Below are 10,785 nucleotides of genomic sequence, written 5' to 3' on the forward strand. Positions count from 1 at the left end.
CTCTTGAGTCCTTGTATTTCATGAGAAAATAGTATTACTCATTTTCTCTATGCCATTTTATAATTCTTACCTTCCTTCCTCTCATCATGTTTTTCCAAGCCAAACAGTACTTGTTTGCTTAGTTGTTCCTTGCATGGGAGATATTTCATATCCCTTGATATTCTTCTTGCAATTTTTAAGACAAGTGAATCAGAACAAAACACAGCATCTATTACACATCTGCACCAGAGAACTTACGGGGGGCATGATTGCATGATTGCATTTTCCACACTGGAGTGGCTGCCTTTTTTCCTTTTTCTAATATTTTCTAAACATTTGATCTGTTCTGTTTCATTTCGCTTTGCCTCTACTGAGCACTGGGCTGACATCATTACATAGCTATCATTCTACTAAGGTCACTTCCCTCTTTCAGAGCCCATAATTTTGCATACAAATTTAAGGGGTTTTCCTCTTCAGAGACACTGCTTTTCATTAAGCTACAATGAATTTAATCTGCCATTTTATTACCCTGCATGAGGTCCTTCTGCAATTTCTGCCACCAACTTTCATATTCGTTACCTTAAATAACAGCATCATCAGAACATTTTGCCATCCCACTGCTCAACCCTTTCCCAAGAACCTATTGCACAATGAAGAACACGAATACACAAAATATCTAAGCTAAAGAAAACTTTGTCCACAGTACAAAAATAGCTCACCTAAAACAAAGGATCTGCTTGGGAAGACACTCAACACTCTTTGCTACTGCTCAGTATAGTGGTTCTGATTTCTTTAACATTAACATCTGTGTCACTAACTCTGTATTAACGTCCAGCTTGAAAGTGTCATGTAAATTATTTCTTTTTAGTCCTCTTCTCCAGGTTGTGTCACAGACTATGTACCTTTATGTCTTTTATTAACTCTTCTAATTGCCTATAAATATTTGCCTTCAAAAATGCTAGTAATTAACCTGTATTTTTAATAATATCATTCAGGCAATCAATGTCACAAACCTCTTTCTATATTCTAATAGCACAGTTTGGACTAAGGCAACAATATTCTGCAAACAATGATAGCCTTAAAAAAAAAAAAAATAAAAGAAAAAAGAGAAAAAAGAAAACCAACATACCTAAATATTTTGGGTGGGAAGACTATGGCTAAATTATTAAATATCTCTCAATCCACAGTAATTTCACTAGGCACCAGAGCACCAGATAAATACTGTCACGAATCTAACAAAGGTTAAAAATAAGGGAAATCAGATGAAACTAGCATGTGGAAGTTTTATACAGGTTGCAGATCAAGTGCAGTCCATACTACCACAGGATGTTGTGGATTCTCATCACATGTTTAAAAAGAGTTTACACAAATCCATGGAAGAAAAATTATCAATGACTATGGAACACAAGGATGACATGGCTAGTTTCTATGTTTCTAAGCTCAAGAAAATATTTTGACATTATAAAGCAAATGAAGGAAGAATTGTTTAAGGACTGGGCTAGGAAAGCAGTGGAACAGGTTTCCTAGTAAAGTTACGGCATCTTAGCCATGAGAGATCTTTAGAACTGGTATAAAATAAGTCTAGAGGATCCTGTTTTATTGTACAGGATCAATTGAAAGGTCTCTTTAAATCCTGTCTATTCATATCTGGGCAGAGTCCAAGGTATGTGTGAACATGTTGTGTAGATATAATCATTAATATGGTAATCAGCAAAGGTTGACCAGAAAATCTTTCCTAGAATTTATCTTGAGCAGTCATAGTATTTTTACAAGCAGCTTTACCTGTTTGCAATTCTGTTGAAGAAAGTAATAAAATAAAACACGTTAAGCAAATATTCAAAGAAAATTAATCAGCACTAACCTGTCCTCTTTCAAAATTTGAGTGTCTTAGTCTCCTTTTGCAGGAATCTCCCTGCTCTCCAAATACTGTGATAAACACATCTGCATCAGTCCCTGATGCAGGCAATGTTCCTGTATGAACACTGATGAGGTAAAGGATTTCTGTCATGAAAAATCAGTGACATAAGACATTACCAAATCAGACTATTTAACAATGTAATTACCAAACATTATAAACCAATTTATTTTAGGTAAAAAATTAATTTGAAGACCAAGGAATGAAGTTACAGTAACTGACAATAATGCGCTGTCTGAGTTTCATATAGATTAGTACCTGCCTCACAATAGCACAATACAGCATTTAGAGATTAAATGTCTTTTATGAATCAATGCAACAATCCATGCTTACATTACAGAAGAAGAAAAAAATGTCATAATTCTGGAATCTTATCCAGCAGTCACTGAAATAAACTGAAAGAATCATACTGACTGTATCAGGCTTTGTAAAAAGCTTCAAATTCTTGTAGGAATTAAAGATCTTAAATTGAGTTTGGTTTTATCAACTCTAATAACATTTTACCAGAGTAAAAGCACAGCTATAACAGATTATATCCATTTTTTTTGTTCTGAATCGGCTGAATTCTGTTTTATCTTGGCATTTTGATAATTATGACCAATATCAAGTATTAGGTTCAGGAGAAATGGCTCAGTTATTTATACAGATATGCATTGTTATTATTATTATTATTCACCACAAAGGATGGCTTGCCATGTTTTTTGGCTGATGAGTTATATAGTACATATGCATTGAGGTAACATGACAGAGGATTTTGGGGGGTTTTGGGTTCTGTAAGATCTGTGAAGAATTAAATATTATAACAGATTGTTAAGATATATTTCCATTTGCAGTCTACCCTTCAATTAGATATTAAATGCAAAAAGTTTTAAATATTTTAACTAAGACTTCTGTTCATAGAGTATAATGAATGAGAACTATTTTCTAAATATTTTATAAAATGTAATCAGAACAAAGGAAGATGTTATCATGTTTTAAATACAATGATGAATTGATACAGAACTTCTGGAGCAGAAATCAGGCTTGAAGAAAACCTCAGAAAATATTGGTTTTTCTTTTCATGATTCATGTCATGACTTTGCATGTCTTTTTTTAGTCTATGATTTAGTCCTTCAACAAATGTAAATCAGTTATTTTTGAAAATTCCAACAGAAATATACTAATTGAAATTTGCACACTTCTCTGACTTTCAGATTGTACTTAGTCTAGTGAAACCAATACACGTCAATTATTTTAAAACAGAAAAAATGCTTTAAAAATACTAACGTGATTAAAGACCCCACATGGTTTACATGGGTATATTGAATGAATCTTTAGAAATAATTTTGAGTGCTATTTCAAGATCTATATAAAACACTTTTCAATCTTGTTTGTTGTGTTCATCCTATTAAACAGTTCACAACTTTGTGTGTGTGTGCACTTACTCATATATTTATTTATTAGTTCAGCAGCGTACCCCTGAGTGGAGCCTTGTCTGGCCTGACCACTGCTACCTCTGTCCCAGTCTCAGATCCATCCTCCCCAAACAGACATTGAGCTTCAGTGTGAAAGCCCAACTCTTGTTCAGTGTCCAGGTCTTTTAGCTGAAGCTGTAGGGAGAATCAGAAGAACAAATTCATTTATCTGAATTATTCTGTTTCTTATTTCCATCCCAACAGAAACTGACATTTCTGCCTACTGTTAATGCCTGCGCACACTTCATAAAAGCTACCTGATACTGCATAAGAGCTACAGTAGTTGCTGCAAGTCACTCATTCTGCAGCCTGGTGTTTATAGGTGTATTCTTCATTGCATACTGACACAGGCCTAGGACCCATTTGTAGAGAAACAATGAGGGATACAGATTAATTTGACCTGTATATACTTGCAGTTTCAGATTGTTGAATGAATGAATACAGTTACATCAACTTTAATATCATATGCCCATTTTGAAAAAACATTTATTTTGCTGCTTTTTATTTGTTTACATGTGACTTGTTATATCTCAGCTAGGATTCTCAAATTTGGCAGAAATTAGATGTCCAGCAGGCCTCCCTGTGGAAACAAGTTATTTGCAGAATGAATTCTAAATAGAAAGTGTGAGCTTAGGTCCATCTTCATTCCACCTGACTTTAAATATTCAGTGGAGACTGAACAAATTTGTAAACTTAGAACCTCCAAACTAACTGAGGGAGCACAGCCTTGGGAGTGCACCTATCCTAGCTACTGAGATGGTGGAGATTAGATTCACAGGAGGGCAACTCAGATCATGAACTTTATTCTAGGACAGGTTATAAAATACAGAACCACAATCAAGTATATGCAGAAACTTTTTTGGTATCCATTATATTCAGGACTGAACTTGATACGTAGCTAATGACTACAAGTTTTCAGAAATGGTTTCTTCAGTTTTTACAATCTCCTTGTACAGAAATATTACATCCAAGACATTAAAACCAAAGCAAAATTAAACAAAAACCTAATTTCATCAAGACATTAAGTAATTAAAAGTCTTAGGCAGGGATTCCCAGAATTACTGTGGTGATTTATTACCACTACTGACACCAGCAGCAGAAACAAAAGTTTGTGGCTCATTATACAGGACAGGCATACCACTGTTCAGAAATCCTGAGTACAGATTTCCTTACGTAGGCTTCAAGTGCAGGCTTTGAAATGCATATATATTTACATAATTGAATAATATAATTGAAATTATTAGGAATTTGGCAGTTCTACTCTTGAAGATTTCATCAGACTATCTTGCTCTTGAGTTCCTAGAAATGTAATTACTGAACATTTTCCATTATTGCTTATGCTTTTGTGCCCAGTGCTTCACAAGATCAGGTACAAGAATACCAGACGAAAGTAAACAATTCCTCATGAACATTTCCAGAATCAAACCATTAATTATTTGAATAAACAATATTTTCCTTTAGATAGCATTAAATTCCACTAAAATTGCAGCCAGTTATTTACCTATTTTTTGCACTTGCAATAACTGAATTTTCTCACACTAAATGTCTAACTTCTCATAAGAAAATATCATCCACAACTTCTACCAGTGTAAACACCCTTAACTAAATATCACTAAGTATCACAAACTCCTACCTGTATTAAAATTGGACTAAGGGTTACCTGCATATGCAGGCAGATGACCTGTAGAAACTGGATTCATAAAAATGAGATGTGTAAATTTATGCAGATTTTGGCCTTAAAAAATATGTACCTGGTAAATTCTTGTTAGTTGTAAGATTACATCTAAGTGTGAACTTTAGATCATATAGTGTTTCTACAGACTATATGAAAGTAAAAATAATTTTGCATTTTATTTTGGAATGGGACAGAAACTCTATTTTTGAGCAAGAAAAAACTATTAATTCTATGGTACATAAATCTTCAAAAGTTACAGAAAAGACATAAATTTGAACTAAGGTTCTATCATTTTCTACAGAAGTATGCAGAAAACCATAGGAGATCAACAGAAAAAACTCTGGTACTCCGAAGCTGCTGTAAACACCACAGCAGAGAGAAAGTATTAAAAGGAATATAGGGATTTTATCTCCTTCTTAGCCTTTGCAGTTTCATCTGTAATCTGCATTTTTGTGAAATTTCTGAATCATTGGCTATTACATCTTTCATGTAAGGAGAAAAAAAGGAAGGGAATTATTTTCAATTGGGACTGGGTTTGACCACTGATTCATAGTGAGCTTACACATGCTGACTGCCTCCTGTAGTCTTTCTGTTTCTATACAACATCTCTATTTTTTACTGCACTGTGAGAGTACTATTAAAGCAAAATCAACTTGTTACATTTTAGACTATGTTTCCATGTATAAATAATTTATAAACAGACTACTAAATGGATAATAGATGTTATAAGCATATTACTGGCACAAGCAATGTATGTTATTGTGGCTTATATTGTGGGTTGTAAGTGCACCAGTAAAAGAGACTATTTAGGTCTATAACAACCTATTGACTTCTTGTAGATTGTAACAATTTATAGCTACTAATAAACCAATTATTAAATAACTTTTGAACCATTTAAATGTATGAACAAAAATCACTTAGTCATTTGCAGAGGGTTGTCTTTGAAAAGAAAGCAGAAAAAAACTATTACATTTATGAATTTTCTGCCGTGATTTGAGCCACCAGTTCTGGAGGTTGACATATTACAAAATCAGACAACGGATAGAGTGAGGATAGTGTCAATAATTTTTGGAATGCTTTACCAAATGACATATTTAAAATGATAAATTAGTTTTACCTATTCTTTCCATTCTTGTAGCCCAAACTGAGACTACAAAATGAATTGACATAGGACACATTTGGGGAGAAAATTGGAAGATAACATCTTCCTCTCTGATCAGAGCAGTTAACAAACTCAGACTTAATGATCTTTAGAGTTCCATAAACCCATTCAAATTTTATCCTGGAATGTAGTTGTGTATAGCGTTTACCATCAGAAGAGTTTCTGGACTGTTTATTCATTTAGGAAATCACCCTTTGATCTTTTAAATCCATAGTAGGGTTAAAGTACCATGTGGCCCAGCTCAGAAAAACATTCCTCTACTAACTTCAGAATAATTCAAAGCTATGTCCACAATGCTTTTTGGGCCCTTGCCTACAGGCAGAGCTCACTGACACAATTTTTCTTTGCATTAACCTTCAAGTTTAAGTCTTTCCCCAAAGCCCAAGTATTATCAGGCCCAACACCTTTATATTCAATCTTCCTATGCACTCTGGGGAAAGGAATACATTTAAAATCTGGTTGAATTATAAGATTGACAGCATTAAGTCATTTCTCCATCCCTTTTTATGAGATATCTTAAGTACATATTAAACTACAATCAGATGTTTAAGGCCCACTGATGACTGTGTTGTAATGAATAAATACGAAAGTATCAGCCTAATTGGCTTCCACAGGTAGGTTGCTCTGTGTCAGGAGACTGTCGCTGTTTCCACACAAGGATGAACATTTGCTAACATCAGCATAAAACACTGCCCTCCATGTCATGATGAGCTATGCAGAATGGATCTACACATCAGTGAATAAGTATAGCTATATGCACTTCAGCAGGCGCAAACAAGGTAGATCTGCCCACAGAGAGAACTGGAAGCTGTAGTCAATCGTCTGTAGACACCAGTCCTAGTGTGGTACAAAGCAAAGCTAACAGTCTGCCTCTCAACAAAAGATATTTACTGATATTATGAAGAATATTGCAAGTCTGTACGTAGTGGTTTTGGAATACCTTGTGAAGTTTAATTCCTCTTCCCAAGCATGGATCAGATAACACAAAGGAAACTTTTGTTATATCTCCTATATCACCAACAATCAACTGTTAGGAAAATTAAAAAAAGAAAAATTAACTCTATGTTTTATGTAACAATTTGGATGACATACCTTAGGCCCAGGTAAAAAAATAAATAAAATAAGTAAAAATACTAGTCGAGGACATTAATGTAAGGGTGAGGAAGTATCATTAAGATTGCAAGTTAATTTGGACTCACATTTGTATCTTAATTTATGCATTTTTAACTGGAAGAATTGGCTTCAGAGCCTAGGCCGACATATGAATATCAAGGAAATGCATGACTGATTCTGTATTTCCAAGCTGAGTTCATATTACTATTCTTTTCTCTTCACTTTCCTATTTACCTCCTCTTCATCACATCTTTATTCTCAAACCTGAACTGAAATGTGGAACTCAAGATGGTTTTTAGCCCTGGCTATTGATTCTGTTCTCAGTTATTCTAGTGCTCAAAAGAAAGGATAGCTGGTTTCCATAAGTCATATCATATATTTCTGTTTGTGGCTTTTCATCTTACAGCAGTTAAGTGATGTTTATATTGTCTTTTTGCAAATGATGGGTAATAACTTTTTTTTTCCATGTTTAAGAATAAAAACCTTTTGAAAGTGGGGACCCAGGTTCACAGCTTGTCCAGAAGCTGCCATTAATTTCATGTGCAAACTACAGAACTGATATTTGCCCAGGCCCAAGCTCATTGTAGAGAGACACAGGTTCTAAGTAGTGAAAACAGATTAGTTGAGGTTTGAGAAGTAGAATGTAAAGGAAGTATGGAATAGCTTCATTCTTTATTGCCTTACTGTTAAGGCCCACTAGTCTTAATTCAAAGTTAATGTGGCTTTTCATGTCAAAGTTGGCATTTACTCAAGAGAGCTTGCCTAAGTGATGTGTAACAGCCCACATGTAAGAAGTTCTCAAAGTGCTGTTTATTTAAGACATGGAGGTATAAACATCAATTCTAACAAACAAAAAAATCATTCCACACAACTTCACATACATTGGCTACAACTCTGACTTTACTGAAACTATTTGGTAAGATTTGTGTGAAATAAAAAAAAAAAAAAAAAAACAAAACCTCACCAAAAATGGACTATCATTCAGATTCTGAACTTTCTGTGCAGGGGATTTCCCTTTTCTTCCAAATACAACAACTTGACTATCAGGAGCATCTTCTGGTACTTGTGTACAGTGCACCCATGTTCACCATCGTCCTCTGTTTTTTAGTATCAAAATTTTTTGTAAGAAGAGATGTCACAGATGTTTCTGCAATTAAACAGACATATATTCAGAGCCCTTGTCGAAGTTATAAGGCAGTATAAGCCAAAAGAAACAGGATTACATTGCCTGGCAGTGCTGGATCTAGAACAGGTAAGCCAGGCAACAAAGCCACAAAACCCTCATTACTCATTTTAGCTATGTGAAGGTGTAGAAAACCAGGCCAGCTGCTTCATGAATCCATGTCACACTTGTGCAGGGGCCATGTCTATCTTCTTTGTATTGTTCCAAGGACAGGATATGTGCTGCCAGAGGAGACTCTTTCAATTCTGCCGTTTCCATCTTCTCCATCCCAGGCATAATTTACTCCTTGTTGTTTACAGAAGGCATGGACATTGGTCCAGGCCCCTGACACTCACCATTGGGGTACCAATGCTCAGTTTTGCCTACATTGTGAAGTTGCCTTGTACTAATTCTGTTCTGCTCTGCCATGCAGTAGTGATCCAAGCAAATGAAGGACATTTCTGCTGGTATTACCTTTGAGGAGAATTGCCACTTCTATAAAATCTTTCTTGGAACGTTTATTGATCCAGACATTGTGAACAAAAACATGTGCAGAAAAAGGGTAGAGGGCTTCTTTTATAAAAATTTTTTCCCAGAAGCACTCATCTGATTGAAAATAAACAGGACATTATTAATTTATACCTTTTAAGCAACAAAATGTTCTGTGTATGTAGTCATAAGTTTCTATCTTTAGGAAATCAATAAAATGTTTTCTTTTGTCAGACTTCTTAAGGAAATAAGACTTATGAAAATATATTGGCTATGTGTATAAGTGTTTCTGTCTGTTCCCGACACTCCAAAATATTCAACAAAACAAAGAAGTCTTAAAGTTTTTACAGATCTTGTGAAATTAAACATAGGGATAGATTTGATTTAATGATCTATTAGTGTCCCAAAGGATGGAAAGGCTTCTGTATGAGATCTCTGGACACAAGAAGTCCCCTATAGGAATTTATATTATCAATGTCCTAAAGGAAAAAGGATCAGGATTTCTACCACATTAGCCATCAGAAAATCCACTTGACACACAACTAACTTTCTGGTGAGGTTCTATGCTATCTGATAAGGCACAAACTTCAGCTGAAGGTTTTCTCTTGATTGAGACCATTGTGGTGACTCTCTGGAAACAAAGCATTTGAAGACTCAGATCTCTGGGTCTTGGTAAATTTGTTTATGCTCCAAGCCCTGGTGAAGTCAATGACAGTTTGATCATTTATTTTAATGCTAATGTCTGGGAAATATATAGGAAATAGTGTCCAAATCAGTTTTTCTGAGTCTGTGTTTGACCTACAGAGTCATCTGATAGTCTTGTTTTTTTGATAAGAATAAAAGAACAAGAGACTCAACTGATCATGCACTGGAACAAACTTATCTCCAGTTTTAACATTATCTGCAGAAGTAGGATATCTGTAGATTCTCTGTTGTGTTACCTCTAAGTAAACAATGGGCCAAAATTTTAGCCAAAACATTGAAATATCAATATATCAAAATATATTAATAAATTTTATATATTTTATATCTATAAACTATATAAAATATATCAAAATATCAATTCATGATGCTCCTTGTTGTTGCTACTTATTTTTAAAAAATAGGCAATTTTCTTAATTCCAACAGCTGCTGAGAAGTCGGAAGGAGGATGAAAAAAAATGCTTCAAGAAGTGCAGACTTTTTATCTATCATTCAACCTCACATATGCAGAATCCTTTAAAAAATAATATATTTCTCATGGGTTGGAAGAAAAAAATCTATGAGGCCAGAACAGTCTCTCTTCCATGTTCCACTTCCCAATATGATGAACTGATTTTCTGTTCTTATCTTTACCTAGAAGCATTTAGTCCTGAAAAAAATTTTCTCTTTTAAAATGAAAATGTCCATCATCTAAAAATGGAGAGGAAGAAAAAAATGTTAAAAATTTCAAAAGCATGATGCCATATTGCTTCCTGAAAAAGAAAAGCTTTGTTGACTGTACTCATAAATACATAGGGACTTTTAAGGAGAAAAGTTTTACATATAATTTTACCATTTTACATTGTCACGAAATTTCCTATGAATCCTTTGCACATTTTAGTAAAACTAAGCTGGATATTTGATGTGTATGGTCCAAGATAAATAATAAACAGCAGGAAATGTAGAGCAATTTCAAATTTTCTAGAGCTTTTAAGAAACACTTGGGATTTTTAATCTTAAATATAAGACATTTCTGAAGTTCTATGATCTCATATATCTGATAATCTACATTATTATTACCATAAATTAACTGAGAAATCTGCTGACCTTTCTTTAGACTTCTAAATCCAACAAGAACTTGGTTCAACTTGCCAA

General features: G+C 34.2%; 1 non-coding gene across 1 annotated transcript; it reads right to left on the minus strand.

Moving 5' to 3' along the window:
• Positions 1 to 8,610: 8,610 nt before the first annotated feature.
• Positions 8,611 to 8,716, minus strand: LOC116961944. The gene has a single exon (XR_004407261.1). It is a non-coding gene; the product is annotated as a U6 spliceosomal RNA (small nuclear RNA).
• Positions 8,717 to 10,785: the final 2,069 nt, after the last annotated feature.

Source organism: Tyto alba, unplaced genomic scaffold, assembly GCF_018691265.1.
Source record: "Tyto alba isolate M040663 unplaced genomic scaffold, T.alba_DEE_v4.0 Super-Scaffold_9, whole genome shotgun sequence".
NCBI lineage: Eukaryota > Metazoa > Chordata > Aves > Strigiformes > Tytonidae > Tyto > Tyto alba.